Below are 26268 nucleotides of genomic sequence, written 5' to 3'. Positions count from 1 at the left end.
ACCAGAGGGACTTCCAGGCTTAGCAGTATGCTGTGCTGGAAGTAGTCCTCTCCCACCAAACTGTCATGCTTTTGAATTTGAGATAACTCTAAGTTTTAAAGCAGCCACCTGAATGTGAGGAGTGCACTGTTCAATTTACATAAGTGAGAAGATTCTGCCACGGTTGCTTGGTCCAGTTTTTCAATCTTAAAAGCCTGTAGTAGCAAATTCAGATGTATTCAAAGGCTAAGCAGATAATGTAAATTATTGAAATGGAAAATAATATAAATGATTAAAGTGGGACAGTGTCAAAGCATTCATGTTCACTTAAAAACAAAATGCCATGCAGATGAAACACTTGTGTGAACCATATATAGACTGCGGGAAGCAATTTCTGGTATCTCTCTAATCTTGTCCACAGTTCTTTGTGGGGGAGCAATAAATTTTTATTTTTCAAAGTGGAAAGACAAGTGATATCAGCATTGTGGAGGCATAAGACGTTTCCTGTTTTTGTCCCACCTACACCCCCCCCCCAAATATTCAGCATCCATCTAGGAATAAAAGTGTCTTTATGGGAGCTGTAGGATCTGTCATCATACACAAAGAGATCTGGAAGGAGTATCGCCCACCCATGCATTGTGTATGTAATAGGCAGACAGACCTCATTCCCTGCTGTAGACCCTGAAGTGACTCATGAACCAGCTCCAGGTCCTCTTGACCAAGGTCTGGGAGCCCCTGGAGAACACTGACTTAAACAGTCACCCACAGAGAAGAGAGCCTTTGTGGAAGTCCAGGTTTACAGAGGATCTAGCACTCCATTGGAGTAAAAAAAAGTGAGTTTGGATGCACTGAAGCAGGCAGTTAGTAAAGTCTGGTGGTGGCTGCACCTTCAAAAGTGAAGGCAGGGGCGTCCCTGGTGGCGCAGTGGTTGGGAGTCTGCCTGCCGGTGCAGGGGACGCGGGTTCGAGCCCTGGTCTGGGAGGATCCCACATGCCGCGGAGCAACTGGGCCCGTGAGCCACAACTGCTGAGCTTGCGCCTCTGGAGCCTGTGCTCCGCAGCGAGAGAGGCTGCGATGGTGAGAGGCCCGCGCGCCGCGATGAAGAGTGGCCCCCGCTTGCCGCAGCTGGAGAGGGCCCTCGCACAGAGACGGGGACCCAACACAGCCAAAAAATAAATAAATAAAGTGAAATTCTTTAAAAAAAAAAAAAAAAGTGAAGGCAGCAATCAAAACTCAAAGGAACATCGAAAATCAAGGAAGCGGGCTTCCCTGGTGGCGCAGTGGTTGAGAATCTGCCTGCCGATGCAGGGGACACGATGAAGAGTGGCCCCCACTTGCCGCAACTAGAGAAAGCCCTCACACAGAGATGAAGACCCAACACAGCCATAAATAAATAAATAAAAATTAGAAAATCAAGGAAGCATGAAACCACTGAAGGATCACAGTAACCTTCCGTACTGAGCCTAAAGATGTGGAGATCCATGATTTACTCAGTAAAGAATTCAAAATATCTGTTTCAAGGAAACTCAGTGAACTGCAAGAAAACAGAAAGACAATTTGGTGAAATCAGGAAAATAATATAGGGACAAAATGAGAAGTTTAATGAGATAAGAAATCATGAAAAAGAACCAAACAGAAATTCCTCTCTTTCCCCTTCTCTAACTGAAGGATTCCTTGTGTGTGGGCTCTTGGCCTCCTGGAAGTTACTGTGTCTCTTGCATCATGAAGGGAGAAAGGTTGAGATGCAGACTTAGGCAGGCTAAGAGAGGCCAGATTGATCCATTTGAGGATCAGTGAATTTCATTCATTTCATTGAGTGTAATGAAAAGTCTGCTGCATCAACAGCAGACTTGGTCAAACAGAGTAAAGAATCAGTGAGAATGAAGACAGGAACTTTGAAATTACCCAGTCAGAGGAGAACAACAATAACACAAGAGTGAGGAGCACCCACGTGATCTGTGGGATACCATCAGGAGACCAATTTGTGAATTATTGGGGTCCCAAAAGGAGAAGAGAGTGAGAAGGGGGCAGAAAGCTTAGTTAAAGAAATAATAACTGAGAACTTGCCAAATCTGGGGAGAGATTTGGATATTGAAGTACATGAACCTCATAAGTCACCAAACAAAACAACTTAAAGAAATCCTCTCCTTCCTATCCAGCATAGTACTGATATTCCTTGCCAGCACAATTAAACAAGGAATAGAAATAAAAGGCATCAGAGGTGAAAAGGAAGAAGTAAAATTGTCTCTATTTGTATATAACATGATTTTATATATGGAAACTCCTAAAGATATGACCAAAAAACTTAGATCTAATTTACAAAGTCAGTGAAGTTGCAGGACAGAATCAACATACAAAAATCAGTTGCATTTCTATACACTGACAACAAATTATCTGAAAAAGAGTTAAAGAAAATGATCCTATTTATAATAATATCAAAACAATAAAATACTAAAATTAAATTTAACCGAGGAGGTAAAAGATCTGTATATGGAAAACTCTAAGACTTTGGTGAAAGAAATTGAAGAAGACACAAATAAATGGAAAGATATCCTGTGTTTATGGATTAGAAGAATTAATATTCAATATTAATTAACATATGGACATTATGTTAAATGTCTATACTATCCAAAGCTATCTGTAGACACCTTATCTCTCCTAAGATTCCAATGGCATTTCTTACGGAAGTAGAAAAAACAATTGTAAAATTTGTATGGAACCACAAAAGACCTCAAGTAGCCAAAGCAATCCTGAGAAAGCAGAACAAAGCTGGAGGCATCACTCTTCCTGATTTCAAACTATATATAAAGCTATAGTGATCAAAAGACTATGGTGCTGGCATAAAAACAGACACAGAGACCAATGGAACAGAATTGAAAGCCCTGAAAGAAACCCATACGTATATGGTCAATTAGTTTATGACAAAAAAGAGCCAAGAATACTCAGTGGGAAAAGGAAAGTCTCTCAATAAATCATGTTGGGAAAACTGGACCACTACATGCACAAGAATGAAACTGGACCCCTGTCTTACACCATACACAAAAAATCAAAAATCAACTCAAAATAGATTAAAGACTTGAACATAAAACCTGAAACCATAAAGCTCCTAGAAGAAAACATAGGGGTTAAGCTCTTGATATTGGTCTTGGCAATGATTTTTTGGATTTGATACCAAAAGTAAAGGCCACAAAAGCAAAAACCAACATGTGGGGCTACATCAAACTGAAAAACTTCTGCACAGCAAAGGTAACCATCAAGAAAATGAAAAGGCAGTCTACCAAATGGGAGAAAATATTTGCAAGTCATGTCTGATAAGGGGTTGATACCAGTATATATGAACTCATACAACTCAATAGCAAAAAAACCTAAATAATCCAATTAAAAATGGACAAAGTACCTGAATAGTCGTTTTTCCAAAGAAGATACTCACATGGCCAACAGGTATGTGGGAAGGTGTTCAGCATGACTAATCAGTCATCAGGGAAATGCAAATGAAAACCGCAATGAGATATCACCTCCCACCTGTTAGAATGAGTATCATAAAAAAAAAAAAAAGAGGAATAACAAGTGTTGGTGAGGATGTGGAGAAAAAGGAACCCTTGTGTACTGTTGGTGGGAATGTAAATTGGTACAACCACCATGGAAGACAGAGTTTTCTCAAAAAATTAAAAATAGAACTATCATATGATCCAGCAACCCTGCTTCTGGGTATATATTGTAAGAAAATAAAATCACTATCTCGAAAAGATATCTGCTGCATCCCCATGTTCATTGCAGCATTATTTACAATAACCAAGACATGGAAACAACCTAAGTGTCCATCAACAGATGAATGGTTAAAGAAAATGTCTCACACAGGAATATTATTCAGCCATGAAAAAGGAAGGAAATCTTGTCATTTGCAATACATGGGATAGACTTAGAGGACATTATGCTAAGTAAAGTAAGTCAAAGAAAGACAAATATTGAAAGATCTTACTTAACGTGTGGAATCTGCAAAAAATGAAAAAAAAAAGAGGTTAGATATGTGGTTACTGGAGGTGGGCAGTGGGGGAATTGGGTGAGAGTGGTCAAGATGTACAAACTTCCTGTTATAAGATTAATAAGCACCACGGGTGTAATGTACAACATGGAGTCTGCAGTTAACACTGATCTGTGGTATAGTTGAAAGCTGCTAAGAGAGTAAACCCTAAAAGTTCTCATCATGAGGGAAAAAAATGTTTGGTACTATGTGAGGTGATGGATGTTAACTAGACTTATTGTGGTAATCGTTTCTCTATATGTCATTATGTCATGTAACTTAAACTTATACAGTGTTCTATGTTGATTCTGTTTCCATAAAACTGATAAAGAAACAAGAAATCTCTCCAAGAAACTGTGTAATAAAGTTGTCAAAAACCAAAGACAAGCAGAGCATCTTAAAAGCAGGAGGGAAAAAAGCTTAAATAACTTACAAGGGAATCCCTATAAGGCTGTCAGTTGCTTTATCAGCAGAAACCTTACCCCCAGGAGAGAGTGGGATGATACATTCAAGCCGCTGAAAGAAAAAAACTGCCAACCAAGAATACTTTACCTGGCAAAGCTGTCCTTGAGAAACGAAGGAGAGATAAAGAGTTTCCCAGACAAACAAAAGCTGAGGGAGCTCATCATCACCAGACCTGCCTTATCAGAAATGCTGAAAGGAGTTTTTCAAGCTGAAGTGAAAGGTCACTAATTAGTGACTTGAAGACATGAAAATATACAACACACTGGTAAAGGGAAGTATATAATCAAATTCAGAATATTCTAATACTGTAAAATGGTGGCGTTTTAACTCTGGTATAAAACAAGAGTTTTAAAATTTTGGAGTTAAAGGATAAGAGTATTAAAAATAACTAACTGCTGTAATTTGTTAATTAATACACAGTATTAGATAAAATGTGACATCAAAAACCATAAAAGGGAGTGGGTAAAGGGGTAGAGTTTTTATGTATGATCTAAGTTGTTACTACCTTCAAATAGACTATTAGAGCTATAAAATGTTTTATTTCAGCCTCATGGTAACGGCAAAGCAGAAACCTACAGTAGATTCACAGAAGATAGAAGGGAATCAAAGCATAGCACTGTGGAAAATCACCATTTCACAAAGGAAGGCAGTAAGAGAGGAAGAAAGAAACAAGGGAACTAGAAAACAGCCAGAAAACTATGAATAAGATGGCATATTAGGAAGTGCTTACCTACAATAATTGCTCTAAATGTAAACGGGTTGAATTCTCTAATCAAAACACATAGATTAGCTGTATGGATAAAATAACCATATGCTGCCTACGAGAGACTCACTTTGGCTTTAAAGAAACACATAGGCTCAAAGTGAAAGAATGGAGAAAGATATTCCCTGAAAGTAGAAACAAAACGAGAGCAGGTGTAGTTACGCTAGACAAAATGGACTTTAAGCCAAAAACAGTAACTAGAGACAAAAAGATCATTATGTAATGATTAAGGGGTCAGCTCATCAAGAAGACAGAATAGTCGTAATTTTATATGTTCCCAACATTGGAACACCTGAAAATGTTAAGCAAATACAAACAGATCTGAAGGCAGCAGTAGAGAATACAGCGTAAAAGCAGGTACTTCAGCACCCCACTTTAAACAGTGGATGAGTCTTCTAGACAGAAAATCAACAAGGAAACCCTGGAGTTGAATCAGAGTGGAAAGGTTTTATTTTTTTCTTGTTATAAAAGAGTACATGCTAATATGTTTAAATCCAGATATTTCATAAACATTTAGAGAGGGAAATTAAAATCACTTGTAATCCTACCCTAGAGCTAACTAATTATTTGTTGTATGACTATTCTTCATTCTGTTTGTATCTCCATATATTTTTACCACCTAGCAATAAATATGAAAATCTTTCTAAATCAGTTAATGATGTATATCATTATTTTAAATATCATAATATTCCACTGAATGATACACCACAAGCTATTTTTCTGGTCTCCTTTTGTTAAAGATAAAGTGTTTTCCAGTTCCTGTTATTTTACCTCTAAGCGGTATATTGCCACTTCATTCCACCTCTGTTTTTACTGTTCTTCCAGAGAAACAAATAAATACTGATTTAAAACATTGGATATTAACATTTCTATTTTCCCATGAAATTCCATTCATTCTATACTATAGGAAATTCGTGACAGAATTGGGGGATTAAATGAGGATTCCCAGAGATATAAACTATATCCCAGAAATACATATCATCTACTAGAGAAATTTACTTAACATATTCAGTCATGAAAACTGTTGTGTGTCTACCATGTGTTTAGGCATTGCTCTAGAATAGGCTTTCCTAGGCGTTGTAGTTGTATTTTTTAACTTGCAGTTGCCTTTCTTTAATTCAAATTTTAAAAATTAATTATTTATTTGGCTGCGTCGGGTCTTAGTTGTGGCACGCGGGATCTTTGTTGCGGCATGCAGGATCTTTTGTTGTGGTGTGCGGGCTTCTCTAGTTGTGCGCAGGCTCCAGAGTGCGTGGGCTCAGTAGTTGTGGCACGTGGGCTCCAGAGCATGTGAGCTCTGTAGCTGCAGAATGCGGGCTTAGTTGCCCCGCAGTGTGTGGGATCTTAGTTCCCCGACCAGGGATCAAACCCGCGTCCCCTGCATTGGAAGGTGGATTCTTAACCACTGGACCACCAGGGTAGTCCCTAATTCAAATTTTTTACTGAAATAAAAAAAACATAGCTCTTTCACTGGAGGCTTGCATGCCACCGCTGAGGCCGCCACCATTTCCCTAGCGATCCCTGAGAAGGTCCACCACATTCGCAAGCACTCAGCACCCACATCGGTGGGCGATGGAAGATTGCCTTTGCCATCGCTGCAATTAAGGGTGTGGGGCGAAGATCCGCCCTTGTGGTGTTGAGGAAAGCAGACGTGGACCTGACCAGGACAGCCCACTGAGGATGAGGTGCAACGTGTGGTCACCATCATGCAGAATCCACACCAGTACAGGACCCCAGACTGGTTCTAGACAGACAGAGGACCTGAGGATGGAAAACACAGCCAGGTCCTGGCAAGGGTCTGGACAACAAGCTCCGGGAAGACCTGGAGCGACCGGAGAAGACTTGGACCCACAGAGGCTGTGCCACTTCTGGGGACTTGGTGTCCAGGCCAGCACACCAAGACCACGGGCCACCATGGCCGTACTGCAGGTGTGCCCAAGAAGAAATAAATTTGTGGGCATTGTCTGTTAATAGTTTATACAGTTAAAGAAAACACATAACATAAAATTTACCATCTTAATCATTTTTAAATGCAGTTCCATAGTGTTACGTATATTCACATTGTTGTAAAACCCATCTCCGGAACATTGCATCTTGCATTAAAGAGCTCGTCCTTTCCCCCTTGCCCCAGCCCCTGGTCACCACCATTCTACTTTCTGTTTCTATGAATTTGACTAATTTAGATAAGTCTTCTAAGTGGAATAATACAGTATGTCTTTTTTTGACTGGCTTTTATCACATAGCATGATGAACTCAGGTTTCATCCATGTTGTAGCGTGTGTCAGGATTAATTTGAGGCTCCAAGATCAGCCTGGCATACTTAAGGTAATTCTGTGGACAGGTTTCTTTCTGAATCACTGAGTGGATATTCAAATCTTTGTTTGAACTTTGGAAAAATATTTATCAGAATTTCTTCTTGTATTTCATAGAGAGATAAACAGTTTGTGCCAGTTACTGGTCTGTCTTGGGAATTCATGTATGAAAGGCATGGAAGGCAGGAAATCATAATATATTGTGTTGATAGGTATAAAAAACATATGAGCTGGGTTCAGCGGGAGCTTGAAGCAAGGGAGGGAACCAAGTCTACCTGGGATGGTTAAGGCAGGCGTCACAGACCCCTAGCTGTCTCTTAGGAGGAATAAGATAAGAGAGCTTTGAAAGTACTAATAGACCAAATAAAGTAGAAAATGAAGTCATAGAGGTATGAAATACTAAGGTGTATTTGAGGAACTATCAGGAATTTAGTATTGCTGGAGCAAAGAACATTTGAGGCAAATTCTGAAGGAAGATGCTGGAAGAGCCTTGTATGCTGTGCCACTAATTTAAATGTTTATTCTGTAGACACAGGCAACAGGGAAGTGACACAATCCTATTCATATTTCAGGAAAATAGTGCTGGTTCTATTAAGGATGGATTGGAATGGGGAGGGACCAGAGCAGAAGGCCAGTAAGGAATCCGTTGGATGAGTCCAGACAGGAATACTCTCTAAATTTAAGAATTAAGCACACTCGAAGAGTAATGAGATAAATACCTAGGTGATCTTTTTGCCGGTCTCTCATGCTGTCCACAACTCCTGACAGCCCCTGAACGGACCAGTCCTGGCACTTGGCAGCTTTGAAGTGTTTGTTCAGAAACGTCCCTGTTTGTACAGACAGGTGTGGGAGTTCCTGGGCTTAAAGCAGATGTTGCAGCTCTTCTGGGATTTCTTGTGTCGGCACCATGAGACCAGCAGAGCCCTGTGCAGACAAGCTTCCGAAGCAAAGGACTGTTTTTTTCCGTTATAGACTCCATCACACCAAGGAGAGTACCATTTGTTGCAACTAGTTAACCTGTATCATTGATTTTAAAATATTTCATGGCACATTCAAATGGCAGCAGTTTTGGTATTAATCTTTGTAATTTACAGTTTGGGAACTCTGCTTCTTATTATTTTGGCATGAAAACATTCCATTCAGTCACCATGCTACTTTTATTTTTTTATTATTTACCTACCTACTTACTTACTTACTAACTTATTTATTTATGGCTGCGTTGGGTCTTCATTGCTGCCCGCAGGCTTTCTCTAGTTGCGGCGAGCGGGGGCTACTCTTCGTTGCAGTGCGCGGGCTTCTCATTGCAGTGGCTTCTCTTGTTGTGGAGCACGGGCTCTCGGTGCGCGGGCTCAGTAGTTGTGGCTCATGGGCTCTAGTGCGCAGGCTCAGTAGTTGTGGCACACGGGCTTAGTTGCTCCACTGCACGTGGGATCTTCCCAGACCAGGGCTCAAACCCCTGTCCCCTGCATTGGCAGGCAGATTCTTAACCACTGCGCCACCAGGGAAGACCCCATGCTACTTTTAATTTAAAAGGTTTCTGTAAGCTACATCAGGAAAACTATATCTACTATAAAAACTATGTGTCTATTCTTCCTTGAAGAAGACTGTGTGTTGTCACTTTGGGGTTTAGTTATGTTGGTATTGATATGGAGCCATTTTTAAAGGAAGTTATGTAGCTGTTACTAACTCATCCCTCAATCACTTGACTACCCTTTCTACCCCTCTGACCATGTGTGTCATGAATCTTCTTGGCTCTCTCCCTTCTGTCTTGGGTCTCAGCTGCTTTCCTTTCCTTCCGCACGGCCCTGGTTCCCGTTTAGTGCTGGGCCTCCCTGTCCTAGTGCTTCCGAGCTACGTGCTGATGTGCTGAAATGAGCTGCGGTGAGAGGCCTCTCTTTTAAATTACGGACTTCGTGTGTTAAAACATTTTCATCTTTATCTATAAATAAAACATCTAACTATGTTAAAATCGTTTTATGGGCCTGAAGAGGAGGGGGATTGTCCCCTTTTGGGGAGGAGCCTTTTTTTTTTTTTTTTTTAAGATAACTTGATCGGTTTTGTGGTGCTTGTTTTTCTTTGCTAATCATGACCTTTGCTCTCGGAATTCAGTAGATTCTGTCAAAATCTCAGTGGAGGAAAAGATATTTTTAATGCACTTTAAATGTGATATTCTCTTTGCATTGAGTCCAGAAGAGACTGATTTCTCAAGAGGAGGAAAGAAAAGACTCGGGAACCACATGGAAGTTTATATTGAAAACTCCTTCTGGTACATTTTCATCATCATGTTGTAACAAAACTAACAGCCCTTAGGCACACTAATCTTGGGATATAAAACTCATATCCAGGGCTTCCCTGGTGGCACAGTGGTTGAGAATCCGCCTGCCAATGCAGGGGACACGGGTTCAATCCCTGGTCTGGGAAGATCCCACCATGCCACGGAGCAACTAAGCCCGGTGCCACAACTACTGAGCCTGTGCTCTAGAGCCCGTGAGCCACAACTACTGAGCCCACGTGCCACAACTACTGAAGCCCACACGCCTACAGCCCGTGCTCCACAATGAGAGAAGCCACTGCAATGAGAAGCCCACGCACTGCAATGAAGACCAAACACAGCCAAAAATAAATAAATAAAAATAACAAATAAATTTTTTTAAAAAACCAACTCATATCCATTTGACTATTGACTAAAGGTTAAAAGATATAATTGGAGAGAAATATAAGACCAAGAGTATAAGTGGGTTTCTTCTTTCTACTTCTGTTGTCGCAACCTGAGCTCTCTAGGAAAACTAAAATTTGTTAAGTGCCTTCCTCGTGCCAGAGTCACAGCTATAATAGAGGTGTCGTATTTTAAACTGTCAAAATCTTAACAGCTACTCTGGGAAATTTAGGCATTTGTATTACCATTTTATGGACAGGAAAATGAGATTCAAGAAATTACTTGTCTCTTGGGCTTCCCTGGTGGCGCAGTGGTTGAGAATCTGCCTGCCAATGCAGGGGACACGGGTTCGAGCCCTGGTCTGGGAAGATCCCACATGCCGCAGAGCAACTAGGCCCGTGAGCCACAATTACTGAGCCTGCGCACCTGGAGCCTGTGCTCCACAACAAGAGAGGCCGTGATAATGAGAGGCCCGTGCACCGCGATGAAGAGTGGCCCCCACTTGCCGCAACTAGAGAAAGCCCTCGCACAGAAACGAAGACCCAACACAACCATAAATAAATAGATAGATAGATAGATAGATAGATAGCCAAGGGAGAATACAGTGTCGAGAAAATGAGGAACTGTAGTTAACCTGTAGTCATAAAATGTAAAGCTCAGTCTCGCTCTGAAGCCTCCTTTGAAAAGCACACAGCAAATGCTTTAATGTAGTGGGTTAGCATGATGACCCTCACCTCAAAGTCAAAACAGAATATGAATGATTTTTTCCAAGGTAGTATTGTTAGGACCTAATGATCCCCTTCCCGTTGCCCCCTTCAGAATACACACACACACAGAGGCCTCCTAACTTTATAAGGCAAACTCAGCTGCTTCTCCACCCCTTCTGCATCTTACTCTAATGCACTGCAACAAGAGCCATTAGACTTTTTCCTGTAAAGGTCCAGATAGAACACGTGTTAGGCTTCGTAGGACACACGGTCTCTTTCACAACTGCTCACTCTCCATTGAGGTGTGAAAGCAACCGTGGCCAGCATGTGAATAAATAAATGCAGCTGTGCTCCAGTACAGCTGTATTTACAAATACAAGTGGCACAGCGGTTCCACTCCTAGGTATATGCCCCAAAGAATTGAAAACAAACACTCAAACAGATACTTGTACACATATGTTCACAGCAGCACAGTTCACAGTAGCCAGAGGGTGGAAGCAGCTCAGGTGTTGTTGGTTGAATCCTGAGATGCGGAGCTGGGAGATACGGGGGCCGACTGCAGTGCACCATTTTAGGTGTGGGACTTCAGCATCTCTGGGTTTGGTGTCCACATGGGTCCTGGATTGGTTAACTGTACTATACCTAGTTACTGTAGTGTCCGGGAAACTGTGTGGTGACGTGTTTACTTAATCTTGAGGTTTTTTTGTTTTTGGGGGGTGGTTAGACTTGGGGCTAGGATCAATTGACGATGGTATTTTGTAGCCCAGTGTTTAAATAGTAATAGAAATGAGACAAACAGTTATTCATCTTTGTCAAGACTTACTGTTTGCAGTTTTCAAATGTATCTTCTTGAAATAGGTCATCAAAATACTAAGATACATTTTTTTTTAAGATACATTTTAATGCCAGGAACTTTTTCCTTTTTCAAAGTGTGCTTAACTTACTAGTCAGTTTAAAATGCACCCAAATAAAAATTAATTGCTTTGAAGAGGGAAGTTGAGATAATGTAGTAATTGCTATGTAGAGAAATTATATACAACTTAAACCTATCTACTGACATTTTGATGGTCCTTAAGACATTATTTCCTACAAACTACTAAATGAATTTTATGATTGGTATCAATTTTCACATACGCCACAAAAATCATCCTTTTTGCTTCCAGGTTAAGAATTCAAGGCTTATCTAGAAGTGAATGTTATTTTTTTAAATGCCAGTTTCTCATGTATCTCTCCAATTAGTTGATTCTCTAGAGTGTGATTCATTTTGCAGTGTGTTTTACGCTGCCTGGCGGGCTGCAAAGGCGTGTGGCCCTTCCTAGTGAGGAACACTCCATGACCAGGGCAGATGACCTGCCACTGCCTCTTCCAGGTTTGGATGTCTTCTTTAGCAGGACACAGCCAGAGGTCATTAAGAAGGAAATGTCTGTGTCTCTTGCTTCCAGAAGTTTTAGTATTCATTAATTAAAGAACTTCCATTACTGAGTTCTTTTTAGGAAACTTGTTGGACTGTGTGGTCAATGATGAAGAACAGCTTAAGGGAAAAAAATGTATAATATCTTACAATATAATGTGACAAGACTTCCTATCAGGACTTAGGAAGACCTTGTCCCTTGAGATATGAACAATCACATTGCCATCAAAATGCCATTTCTTTTCTCTCTTTTTGATTCACTGGAAAGCCTTGAGCCTTGATACGTTTGCGATTTAATGGTTGTGGTTCCCCTGGGCCTCCAGTTTCACGCTAAGGGTTTGAACACCTGAGGCATGTGTACAGTCCAGTCATCTCCGTGACAGGGGACGGTGTGGCGGGGCTCATGAGCCAGACTCCATGTTTTCACTCGGCCTGTCTCTCACTGTTTTGTACCTGTCGTTCCCAAATATATACAATCAAGTAGGTCTTTACTGAATTAAAGTAAATTTGTCTCAGTGTACCCCCAAAGGATCGGGGCATTGGAGTCAGCTCTATGGTCATGATACAGGGTTTCTACAAGGGGAAGCATAAGTTAATATTAGTATGTGACTGGCCTTTGGCTTGGAGGCTTCAGTAAATCTGTAAAGTGAGATTGACTCGGATTAGTAGTTGTTTTTTTTTTAACATCTTTACTGGAGTATAATTGCTTTACAATGGTGTGTTAGTTTCTGCTTTATAACAAAGTGAATCAGTTATACATATACATATGTTCCCATATCTCTTCCCTCTTGCATCTCCCTCCCTCCCGCCCTCCCTATCCCACCCCTCTAGGTGGTCACAAAGCACCGAGCTGATCTCCCTGTGCTATGCGGTTGCTTCCCACTAGCTATCTAGGATTAGTAGTTTTTTTGTCTAGCTAAAAACTGTTTGGCATCTTGGCTTAAAAGTAGTTCTTTTTGATAACTAGGAATGTGGTTTTTGTTTGTCTTAGTGGCATTAAGCATTTTATTCAAACAGTTGAGAACATAAAAGATAGCTTGGTGATTGTACTTAGAGCTTAACGTCAAAAGCCCTTTTCAACCAACACATAACCTTTACAGCTGGTTATATTTCCTGTTCTCCTGGGCGAGAGGTTGGCCCTACTGCCAGTCCTGGTTTGAAGCATCTATACTGTCTGCACAGGTCGCGCTGATGGCAGTGCAGGTCTCCAAGCCCAGCGACGCCCTGGCAGGTCCGTCCCCAGCATTACTCCAGCTCGTGCTCCTTATGGCCTTATGTAGGGGGAAACCAAGCTCACGGTCCCTTGCTTTTTTATTTTAAGCACCGAAAGGTGGCCTTCTTGGTTTATGAGTTTTAAAGTCTGGGAAAAGGCTCAAGAGGGAAATTTAACTTGGGGAATATTATTTTCTTGAATGGGTAAATAAAGTCAGGGAAAAACGGAGGGCAAAGGAAAGGAGATCAGAGGATGGGATGCATTTAGGTTTGTTCTATAGTTCTGTCACCATAATAATTCACTCAGAAAGGATTCATTTTGAATAGTGTTAAAAGCAACTGGCCTGGGGCGAGTGCAGGCCAGCACTGAGGAACTGCGGTGGACTGAGACCTATTGTATTTTTTAAGTGATTCCAGGGCTGCCCAGGTGTCCTGATTTAAAGGCTGCTTCTTGAGTCCGGAAGTCGTATCTTGTTCCGAGGTTTACTGTGATAAAGCACACAGCCCTAGGGACGGTACTGCTGACTCCTTGAGTCACTTTCCAGGCTGGCTGTACTGACCCAACCCCGTGATTTATTTATGCCATACCATAGTAGGAATGACAGTCGTGTAAGCCACACATGGTTTCTGGGATGGGTATTTGACTGGGGAAGTGCCATAAATCCATGAAGTGAGATAGGGCAGAGCCAGCCGCAGCTCATGTCATGTCCAAGAGATCTCTTCCTGTTTCATAGGGATGTACAGTCCAGAACTGGTTAAGTTCAGCATCCTTCTCGGAATGTGTCCTCAGGCTTTTTGTGTGCTGTTTCAGTCTACCCAATCTTTGATTTGTTGCTTACAAACCTAAAAAATAGCTCTGAGATGTAGTTGTCACTAATATTTTCTCTTGAATTTACTTCTATAAAGTAGAACTGACTTGAATATTTTAGATTGTCGCTCATAGGCTTTTCAAGAAACTTTTGTTTGGAAAATTCTTCACTGGACTACTAAGCCACAATCAGTCATCCTCTTTTGTACCTAAATTTATGATTGCCAGTGTTGCAATAAGCTTACAGTTCTACCTAGCTTTTTGAGCTTCATTTGATTCCCCAGCTCTAATAAAGAGAATCTGTTAGAATTGCACTTAGGATTTATATGGGTAGCCAAATACTGAGCCAGATACGGACAGCATGATATTTTTTCATTTTAACCTGAATGAACTAGTCTTGTTGTTTTCGTTAAACTGTTTATTTTGAGATTATTGTAGATTCCCATGTATTTGTAAGAAATAATACAGAGAGATCCCCTGTACTCTTAAGGCAGTTTCCCCAATGGTAACGTCTTGCAAAACCACGATGTGATTTTGTGCACAGTATCACAACCACAGATGCTAATGTCGTCAAGATACACCACGGAGATTCCCTTTTATAACCACATCTACTTCCCTCTCATCCCCGCCCCCTCCTCATCTCTTGGCAGACGCTGATCTGTTTTCCATTTCCATAATTCTGTCATTTCAAGAATGTTATCTAAATGGAACCATACCGTATGTAATCTTTTCAGATTTTTTTTCACTCTGCGTAATTACCTGGAGATTCATCGAGATTGTTGTGTCTACAGCAGTTCCTTCCTTTTTATTACCGAGTGATACTGCATAGTGTGGATGTAATACAGTTTGTTTAATTTTCCTGGGTTGTTTCCAGTTTTGGCCATCGTGAGTAAACCTGCTATAAGCATTTGTGTACAGATTTTTGTGTGAACTCAAGTTTTTACTTTTCTGGAATAAATGCCCAGGTATACAGTTGCTGGATCATACGGTAGTTGCACGTTTAATATTTTAGGAAATTGCCAAACAGTTTTCCAGACTGGCAGTGCCATGTTATGTTCTCAGCAGCACTGTACAAATGATCCTGTTTTTCTCCATCTTCACCAGCATTTGCCGTTGTCTCTATTCTTATTTTAGCAAGTTTGATAGTTGTATAGTGATATCTCATTGTGTTTTTTTTTTATATATAAATTTATTTATTTGTTTTTATATTTGGCTGTGTTGGGTCTTCGTAGCTGTGCACGGGCTGTCTCTAATTGCGGCGCGCGGGGGCTACTCTTGGTTGCGGTGTGTGGGCTTCTCATTGTCGTGGCTTCTCTTGTTGCGGAGCGCAGGCTCTAGGCACACAGGCTTCAGTAGTTGTGACTGGCGGGCTCTAGAGCGCAGGGTCAGTAGTTGCGGCGCCCGGGCTTAGTTGCTCCGGGGCATGTGGTATCTTCCCGGGCCAGTGCTCGAAGCCGTGTGCCCTGCCCTGGCAGGCGGATTCTTAACCGCTGCGCCACCAGGGAAGCCCTCTCACTGTGGTTTTAATTTGCATTTCCCTAAAGGAGAATGATATTGAATATCTTCTTCATGTGCTTATTTGCCCTCTATATGCTTTTCAGCCTTCTTCCCATTTTATAATGAGATTTTTTTTTTTTTTTACTGTTGAATTTTGAGAGTTCTTTATTCTGAATAGTAGTCTTTCGTCAGATATGTGGTTTGCAAATATTTTCTCCCAGTCTGTACCTTATCTTTTCATCCTCTCAACAGAGACTTTTAACTATCTCTGGCTTTAGTTGTTGGACTTTTTTTTTTTAAATTAATAAACTTTATTTTTTAGGTTCACAGCAAAATTGGGCAGAAGGACAGAGAGTTCCCATTCCTCCCATCCCTGTACACGCACAGTCTCCCCCAGTGACAACTGTGGGCACATTTATCATAATCATTGACCCTACATTGGTGCGTCACTGTCACCCAAAGTCCATAGTTTACATTAGGGTTCGCTCATAGTTTTTCATGTTCTGTGGGTTTTGACAGATGTACAGTGACATGTACTCACCATTGTAGTATCATACAGAGTATTTTCACTGCCCCAGGAGTCCTCTGTGCTCTCCTTATTATCTCCTTATCCCTCCCTCCCCCCAACCCCTGGCAACCACTAATCTTTTCACAGTCTCCATAATTTTGCCTTTTCCAAAATGTCATATAGTTGGAATTGTATAGATGTAGCCTTGTCAAATGGCCTCTTTCACTTAGTAATATGAATTTAAGTTCCCTTCATGTCTTTTCATGGCTTTATAGCTCATTTCTTTTTAGCACCAAATAATATTTTATTGTCTGGATGTGCCACAGTTTATCCACTCACCCACTGAAGGATTTTCTAAGTTTTGGCCATTATGAATAAGGCTGCTGTAAACATCCCTGTCCAGGCTTCTTTGTGAGATAGTTTTTAGTTCACTTGGGTGAATACAAAGCAGTGTGCTTGCTGGATCATGTGGTCAGAGTAGGGTTAGTTTTGTGAGTACGAAACTGCCAAACTGTCTTCCAAAGTGGCTGTATGTTTTTGCGTTTCCACCAGCAGTGAACGAGAGTCCCTGTTTCTCCATATCCTCACCAGCATTGGTGTTGTTAGTGTTCAGATTTTGGCCATTTTAATAGGTGTGTGGTGGTGTCTCATCATTTCAGTTTGCCTTCCCCTGATGATATGGAGCATCTTTCATGGGTGCATCGTCTTTGGTGACGTGCCCGGGAGTTCTGCCCATTTTTTAATCAGGTTCTCATTGTTGAGTCTTAAGAACTGTTTGCATATTTTGGGTAACAGTCCTTTATCAGATGTGTCTTTTGCAAATAATTTCTCCCAGTCTGTGACTGGACTTCTCAGTCTCTTGATATTTGAAATTTTTAAACTTTTTTTTAAAAATAAAATAACGGTACGTGCTTCTCAGCAAAAGTATCCAAATATAAAGATTTATATGCTTAAAGAATTTGATTCTCTTATATTAATACAGAGACATTATTAATGAAATGCAGGGGGAAATAATTTCTAGGTGTATGTGATTAACCAGTCAAATTGGAAGAGGTTTATTTTCCAGTTTTACAAGTGTCATTTACAAATAACTTTCTAGAAGAAAACAACCAGTTCCTTTTCTCATATGGTTAAACAGTTGATAAATAAATCACTACTTATTATATACTGCCTCAAAAGGCCCAAAGGTCCATTCGGCCTCCTTTCCATCCAACACAATATATGGAAATCCCCTGCTCTCCCTGGAGCTTCAGAAGGCCTAAGGCTTCACCCACCTCCTTGCTTCCCGGGGCTCTTAGGGCTCACCAGACTCCATCCACCCAAGACTGCATCACGCCTGCCCACTCCACTCACCTAGACGGTTGCTCAGGATAACACCTTAGGATTGAGTTCTTATCTTGGCTCAATGCTTAGTGTGACCTCATTACATAGAAGACATTTAATAAATGTGTACTGAGCTGACCTGAACCAGCAGAGGCAAGAGGGATTAGAAGATTGCATTTTAAGTGAAAAGAATTTAAAAGGCACTCAGAAAGAGAAGCATATATTTGGGGAACATAAGAATTTTCCAAATACTCAAACATCGGGCTGGGAAAATTGGTTGGGAGCCAAACTGCAGATGGTTTGAATGTTATCATGTGTAGTTTGTGAATTTGTATAATTATCTTTTACATAGAATGGTGAATTTTTCTGGCTAGAATGTTCTTCGAATTCATAATCAAGAAAACATCAAATTGAGATCTGTCAGTAGATCCTCAAATAATCTCTCATTCCCTGCACCTTCGGTCTTAGGCTCTTAAAGCAGTTATCCTCAAGTATGATGGGACATGCACAGAGTAGTCGCAGAAATTTGTGAAAATTAAAATAAAACACATAGTAGAGATTATCTGGGGAGTTTTACTTTTACTTTCTGTTGCTCTCTCTCTTTTGGTTTCTTTCAAAGTATGTACAAATTCATGATCTCCTGTGTAAGACAATGCGTATTTACTCTAGAACAGGACTACTTTGTTTGAAATATCTTTTTTCTTTTTAAAATGTTGTCTCGTATGCCATCTAAGCATGTGTACTCAACCCGATCTCTTAGTTCTCATTGTGATAAAATTCTAGGGTATGAGAAGCAATGAGTCATCTCACCCAGAGGTGTATTTGGGCAAATCAAATAATGAACTTCATAAACTAAGATATAATGTTATGTTGTTGTTTTTTCTTTGCAAAAGTCTTTTAATTTTCTTAACTTCCTAGGGTAGTTGCAGAGGTATGGTACATTAAGGATTCCTGCTCTGCCGAGATTGCTGTAGAAACTAACATAGAGAAGATATCTGAACTCTTAGCCAATCAGTAAGAGATAATAAGGCCCTTTGTCAGCTTTGATACAGTTCACAGGAGATCATTTCATTTTGCCTCATATGGCTCAAGCAGGAACATTCCCCAGTAATGTTGTATTTTAATCCCTGTAAAGTTTCCTAATATCAGTCTGATCATGAAAGAGCCATTGAAAATCCACATTTTATTCGTACTCTTTATACTAATTTCTTTTTCTAATTTAATTTTTATTTTATATTGGAGTATAGTTGATTTACAATGTTGTGTTAGTTTCAGGTGTACAGCAAAGTGATTCAGTTATACATACATATGTGTATATATATTCTTTTTCAGATTCTTTTCCCAATAATAGGTTATTACAGAATATAGGTAATAACAGGAATATAGGTAATATAGGTTATTACGGAATATTGAGTAGAGTTCCCTGTACAGTAGGTCCTTGTTGATTATCTATTTTATATATAGTAGTGTATATATATTAATTCCAAACTCCTAAGTTATCCCTCCCCCCAACCTTTCCCCTTTGGTAACCATGAGTTTGTTTTCGAAGTCTGTGAGTCTGTTTCTACTTTGTAAGTAAGTTCATTTGTATCATTTTTTTTAGATTCCACATATAAGTGATATCATATGGTATTTGCCTTTCTTTTTCTGACTTATTTCACTTAGTATGATAATCTCTAGGTCCATCCATGTTGCTGCAGACGGCATTGTTTCATTCTTTTTTATGACTGAGTAATATTCCATTCTGTGTGTTTGTGTGTGTGTGTGCGCATGTATGTATGTATGTATATATACATATACATATACACATTGTGTGTGCGTGTGTGTGTGTGTGTGTATATATATACAGCACATCTTCTGTATTTATCTGTTGAGGGACATTTTGATTGCTTCCATGTCTTGGCTATTGTAAATAGTGCTGCCATGAACAAAGAGGGGGGGCGCATATATCTTTTCGAATGGTTTTCTCCGGTTATAAGTCTTACTTTGTTCTCCAAGATAATCGAGGCAAGAGGTCCAACATTTATCAGCTCTTTGCTTAACTGAGATTTAAGGAGTAGACTTTACACATGATTCAGCTTACAGATTGCTTTAAATAAAATATCTAGACATATTTGCTTATCTTAGAAATTCATCAGCCAATTAGCCCATCAAATGCCAGTTCATACAGATCACCTGGCTCTGTAAGACTTGTATTCAATGTACTTGGGCTTAAGGAAGAGCTAAATTAGGCCACGGCACCTTGGACAAACTTTTGGCAAAAAATTGTTTAGCACTAAGGAGAAAGAATAGCATTTCTAAATATTAAAAAGACAGTTATGTGGAAGAGTGATTCAATTTCTTTAATGTGGCCTAAAGGGATAGAATTAAGGAATTTAGAAGAGAAACTTTCAGGATTGATTTTATAAAGTAATTTCTAAAAGCGGGGTTATCAAAGCTAGTGTAGGCCGCTTTGGGATAGCTAGAATTCCATGTCTTTAAATGTGTCTAAGCGTAAGCTGGAGGGTTACTTGACAGGAATGTAATGGAACAAAATCAAGCAATGATTTTCGTAGATGGATTTGATGGTCTGTAAGGTCTTTTGCTGTTCTAAGAGTCTGTGATTCTAGTTTTGCTCTCTGTGATCCTGAGAGACTAATTTATGGTCTCTTTCCACTTCCTTCCTGCTGTTTACTCCTCAACCCTCTTCAGTGTGGCTTCTGCTCCCAGCACTGAAGCTGCTTTCCAGACTAACCAGTAACATTCTAAAAGCTAAATCCAAAGGAGATTTTGCATTCTTTGTCTTGACTTGTCCATAAGCACTTTAAAGTGTTTGATCACTTCTTATTTCTTGAAACTTTCTTTGGCTTCCAAGATACCACTCACTCACACCTTGTTTTCTAACTAAGACTTTTGCCCTCAGTTCTTTACAGGCTTTTCTTCCACCAGTGCTATGTGCCCCTCCTGATCTTGGTGGACCTGTGTATTATTTCAGCTACCTTCTCTGCTGACCATTTCCACACCCATCTTTAACTCAGGCCCATCAGTACAACTGCCTACTAGATGTCTCCTCTCTCAAGTTCATAGGGTAGTTGTAAGGATTTATTACTTAATCCACGTAAAGTGCTTAGCAAAGCATCTAGCTGTGTACTAATCATGGCAGTGTTGATCATGGTAAACTTTTACCCAGTTCATTAAGACTCTTTATTTATTCTCTTGGGGAACCATTGGCTTATCCTTAAATCACCACTTTCCAAACTGTTTTCTTGGAATACTACGTCTCAAGGTGTTACTTGAGACATGGAAGGAAGGAAGGAAGTAGGGTTCCATTCAAGTAAGTTTGGAAATGGTCTGTAATAGGATTGGCAAACCTTTTCTAAATATATTGGATTTTAAGAGCCATTTGGTCTCTGTCAAACCACCCAAATTTCCTGTTGTAATGCTGAAGCAGCCATAGAAAATACATAAACAAATGAGTGTGTTTGCGTTCCACTAAAATTTTATTTACAGACACTGAAACTTGAATTTCACATCATTTTCACAAAATGTTATTTTATATTATATCACAAAAATATTCTTTTCCTTAAATTTTCAACCATATAAAAATGTAAAAGCCATTCTTTGCTCATGGACTGTGCATAAACAAGTGGTGGATAGACTTGGCCTGTGGGCAGTAATTGGGGGAACCCTGCTTTAAAACATGGCCTCCTAGTAAAGGTATGTAACTTACATCATAAAAAGCTCTTATAAGGCCTGCGCCAGTGTCCTGTTAGGTCCAGTGTTTCTCCTATTTATTTGACTATGGAAATCTTTTTTCACGGGACATTTGTTAATATCTCTTGCCTTACTTCTGTGGAGTACACTTTTGAGAAATGTGTGCTAGAGGTAAAAATTATGGCTGTGGAACAGACCGGAAATAAGAGAACGTATCTTGTCTTTATTACTCTTGCTCTGATCAGCTGAGCTAACTAGTCACAGAGTGACTAGTAAAATGAGATTACCCCTGCGAGGAAGGTACCAGTTAGGCACTCACTACAGCTGGTTCAAAGATTGGCTGAGTTGAAGTGGACATGGTAAATTTCATGTCATTGATCAGCTTTCAGAAGTGGGAAAAGTGTATACCTTGCTATAACATAAGGCAAACAGAGGTGCTGTAAGAGAGAAAATACTCAGTTGAGGAGGAAGAGATCCAGAGGCCATAACAAAATACAAACAGTAATAGTTATCATTTTCCATAGTTTTAACATCTTTACTACTCTTGTTAAAATAAACAAAAATTCTAAAGTTTAAAAACATTTTTAGTTTACATACAGTAAATTCTAAAACTTATTTTGAAATATTTTCAATTGTCCTTTTCCTATATCTTTGAGAAGTAAAGCGATGGTTATTGCTTTACTATTTTTGAACATATTTTCCCTATTAAAAATAATACAATTGCTAATGCAGAAAAACTTCAAAATTTAAAAAAAAACACTTTTATCAGAAGATTCTACATCTCCCCTCCTTGTATGCCTACCATCACCATGTGCCCCTTATATGTAAAATGGAAAAACAGGTGTAGAGGCCCTGCTTTCTAATTTATGTCTGTCACTTGACAAGCAGCTGGAACCTAAGGGAGGATGCAGAGAACACGGGATCCCAGCCGACAATAGTAACAATTCATCTACCGAATGCAAGCATAGTCACTTGTGTATTCCTATAGAATTTCCCCACCAGATGTTTCGTTGGAAACCTGCGTAGGAGAGGAGTTGTTCTTACAGTTTTTGCCAACAAACTGATAGGAGGTGAATGATGGAATTGTTGAATTATTAATACATTGCAGAGTTTGCCTTCAGCTGTTTTGTCCAGCAAGTACCTTGGTGACCTTCAGCGTCTCAGCAGCCCAGCATCTTCAGGCCCCTCCCAGCACCCCAGCAGTCACGCATATGTATCCCTACAGCTCTCACAGGCTTCATAGACAGCTTGAAGAATATCTGGGATATTTACTCATTGGAACTGTTCCTACTTTTTATGTCAGGCAGTGTACCACAAATCCAGACATTAGATGTTCCGTATAATGTTGGCTATTTTGTGAAATCAAGGCACACTGAGCTCTTGATTGTGCTAGAAGGTGGAGAATGAGTGCCATGATACACTGGCATTCTTCTAGCAGATGTCATAGCAAACAGACTCGGAATGCAGTGCAAGCTAAAGGCAAGGCAGACAGCCCCCATGGTAGCACCATGTGGACAGCTGGTATGGACATGTTATCTATCTACAACTGGAAAAGGTTAAGTAAACAGTGGGACAGTGACAAAGTGCAGAGATTAATTGCTTAAAGCATTCAATGATTCTTAAAACAGACATCTAAATAAATGGAGGGATTCTGGTGTTTGAGTTCTGAGAAACAATGTAAGAAGACTTTATTTTCCTTTGGAAACAGAAACTTACTAAGAAAAGAAGACACAGTAAATGATACAGCCCAAAGTGTGAATATAACAATAACCAGCAGACCATTATTTTGAAGGGACTGTATCTTTATAAGGGAAGTTCATATTCTGAAGTGTTCTGTTCATATTATACTATCAAACATGAGGCATAAAGGACATACTATTATGAAATAGTAAAGACAAAATGAAAGAAAAGGCCATATAAATCTTTCTGTACACATCATCCCCAGATGTTACTGTGAACCCACTACTTAACTTCATCTCTTGAGGCTCATGCTAAGCGGTTTTTACCCCCCCGGATTTCCAACACAAATCATTGGGTTTAAGACATAATTCACTAGGGATTTTGGTAGGATTTGAGTAAATCCCCAACAAAAACTCCCTTGGCTTGCCAGCTATTTTTAAAGGCAGAATTTAGAAAGCAGAAGATCCTACATTCACCTGTCTATCTTGTGATGGCCCTTGCCATGAAGATAGGAGGAAATTTGCCTATAAATACATCATGAAATGCTCGCCTTTCAGACAATCTGTTGGGTAGAACCACACCACAGGAGTCATCTCTGCATGATATCTCTAAGTTCAGTGATGGTCAGTCTTATGAGTATCTGCAGTGTCGTCAGAATTTAAGAGTTTGAAAAGCTGATCATTTTTACAGTGGAATTGGAAGATTTTGTATGTACTTAGTGAATTTGGAAAAGTAAATACAAATATTAAAAACCCAGTCTTGGCAAGGATGTGGGGGATCAGGGAAACCTCACACCTTACTGTTGGTCTTTTAAATCAGTTGTTTCGGATTTCCCAGGGGGCGCAGTGGTTAAGAATCCACCTGCCAATGCAGGGGGACACGGGTTCGAGCCCTGGTCTGGGAAGATCCCACATGCCGCAGAGCAACTAAGCGCATGCGCCACAACTACTGAGCCTGCACTCTAGAGCCTGTGCGCCTAGAGCCCATGCTCAGCAACAGGAGAAGCCACCGCAATGAGAAGCCCGTGCACCGCAACAAAGAGTAGCCCCCGCTCGCCGCAACTAGAGAAAGCCCACGTGCAGCAACAAAGACCCAACGCAGCCAAAAATCAATCAATCAATAAATAAATTTATTTAAAAAATCAATCAATCGATCAATTGTTTCTGTAAAGTAGTGGGTTCCAAAAGTACCTGCAAAGCTTCTTAAAAGTATAGGTGGCTTGGCTGTCCCCTGAAATTCAGATTCGGTAGGTCAGGAGTAGAGAACAGCCTTCCATTTGTAATAATTTCTGTTATGTTTGAGAACCACTGCTTGTAAAGCAAGTCTGATATACTTCTTTGAGTTACACACCTTTCCACAGTGGTGGACTTAAGCATTCTTGAGGTCTTCTTGGTTCTGCAGGTAAATCTACTTCCCTCTCATAAGTCCTTCCCTCTGTAGGCACTTTGGATTGACTTTCTTGTGCTAAGAATTTCCATGTCCATTTTCTCTTTATATATTACACTTCAGCATAACATAAATCTTGTATCTTCAAAGATAGGGTTTGTTTCTGGTTTTTGCTGTTCTGGTGTTTGGGGGTGATTTTCCAGAGGAAATGGGAGCTGCTAGGTCTTTGTTCTGCCATCTTGAAATCAGGAATCCAATACTGTATTGGAGTCCCAAAATTTTTGACCAGAAGGGGGAAAGAGAAGGCATAGCAGCTTTAGGGGAAAGTAAGTCAGTGGAGGCTTTTTTCCTTTTAAGACGAGCATCAGTAATTGTGGTATGAACAATAAATCATTTTAGATCAAATAAAACACGTTCTTCCTTTTTATGAGTTCTCTCTGGAAACAGGTGGACATTAGGTAGAATTCAGTAATCACTTCTACACTGAACCAGAGATAGAGACAAATCACTAGTGAGCTGTGATTGTATAGAGAACAAAGCCTGAGACACTCATCTGAATGATACTGTTTTCCTTCCTGGTGTAATGTTTCACCGTAAATTGTAATTCCTGCTTAACATGTTGAAGGGACTGTTGGTCTCCACATCTTTGGGTATCACAAAAGATACATCATCAATCAAATCCTCTAACATGGAGAATGTAGAGATACATTTTACATACAATTTGATAGTTGACTAATTTTATAGTTCTAGATTTCTTTTAAAGAAAGGTACTGTGTGCCAGTATTTTCCAACTGAATTTGGATCCTCTAAATTTTTAGTGGCTCTTATTCTAATCAGTAAGTAAAATGACATATTAAATGAACAGACATTATCTTAAGAAGGTATGCCTTTCTCTTCTAGCTTCTTTTTTTTTTTTTAATTAATTTATTTACTTATTTTTGGCTGCATTGGATCTTCGTTGCTGCAGGCGGGCTCTCTCTAGTTGTGGTGAGCGGGGACTACTCTTTGTTGCGGTGCACGGGCTTCTCATTGTGGTGGCTTCTCTTGTTGCGGAGCACAGGCTCTAGGCGTGCGGGCTTCAGTAGTTGTGGCACGTGGGTTCTGTAGTTGTGGCTTGCAGGCTTTAGAGTGCAGGCTCAGTAGTTGTGGCACACGGGCTTAGTTGCTCCGCAGCATGTGGGATCTTCCCAGACCAGGGCTCGAACCCGTGTCCCCTGCATTGGCAGGCGGATTCTTAACCACTGCACCACCAGGGAAGCCCTTTTTTTTTTTTAAAGAATTATTCTGCGGTTAATTCCTATCTCAATTTCTCTTCTAAGTTTTAGATTCCAGTTATATTGTCATTTTACTATTTGTAGACTTTTCATAGATTTTCCCTCTTGTATACAAAATGCTAAGTGGATTTAAAACATTTAATAACCCTAACCCCCATTCACGTCATCCACGGTGGCTCACTGACGCATGGCACCCCAGAAGCAGGAGTGGGGAGGGGAGGGCACACTTAGCTACACAAGGAACAAGCTACTTTGATTAAGTATAATTCAAAAGGAAAGGAACTTAGAGTATCAAAAACAAGAGTCTGGAAGTCATACTCAGCAGAAGGGGATCTCTAGATACAATATTGTTTAGAGGAGATTGTGTTGTCCTGATCTATCATGAAGATAATGTTTGTCTATGAAGTGGTAAGGATTTTTTTTTAAATACGAATGTAGGAACTGAGGATCCGACTGGTCTCAAAATAGTCACCTAGACGGTTTTACACTTATTCCCTTGGTGCTGTCATTGCTAAAAAATATGTTTGTAATCCTTTTCTTGTCAGTTGCTTCCAGAGCTGGTTAACGAGGTGC

The 26268-nt window shown here is 40.1% G+C and overlaps 1 protein-coding gene and 1 pseudogene across 5 annotated transcripts in view; both read left to right on the top strand.

The window, feature by feature from the left end:
- ERC1 (ELKS/RAB6-interacting/CAST family member 1) overlaps nucleotides 1-26268 on the top strand; it is a 285407-nt gene that overhangs the window by 162199 nt on the left and 96940 nt on the right. The window lies entirely within an intron of this gene.
- LOC118901624 lies at nucleotides 3410-7177 on the top strand (annotated as a pseudogene).

The sequence above is a fragment of the Balaenoptera musculus genome, chromosome 10, assembly GCF_009873245.2.
Source record: "Balaenoptera musculus isolate JJ_BM4_2016_0621 chromosome 10, mBalMus1.pri.v3, whole genome shotgun sequence".
Lineage (NCBI taxonomy): Eukaryota > Metazoa > Chordata > Mammalia > Artiodactyla > Balaenopteridae > Balaenoptera > Balaenoptera musculus.
The sequence above is the reverse complement of the archived record's forward strand: the minus strand, read 5'-3'. Positions and strand labels throughout refer to the sequence as shown.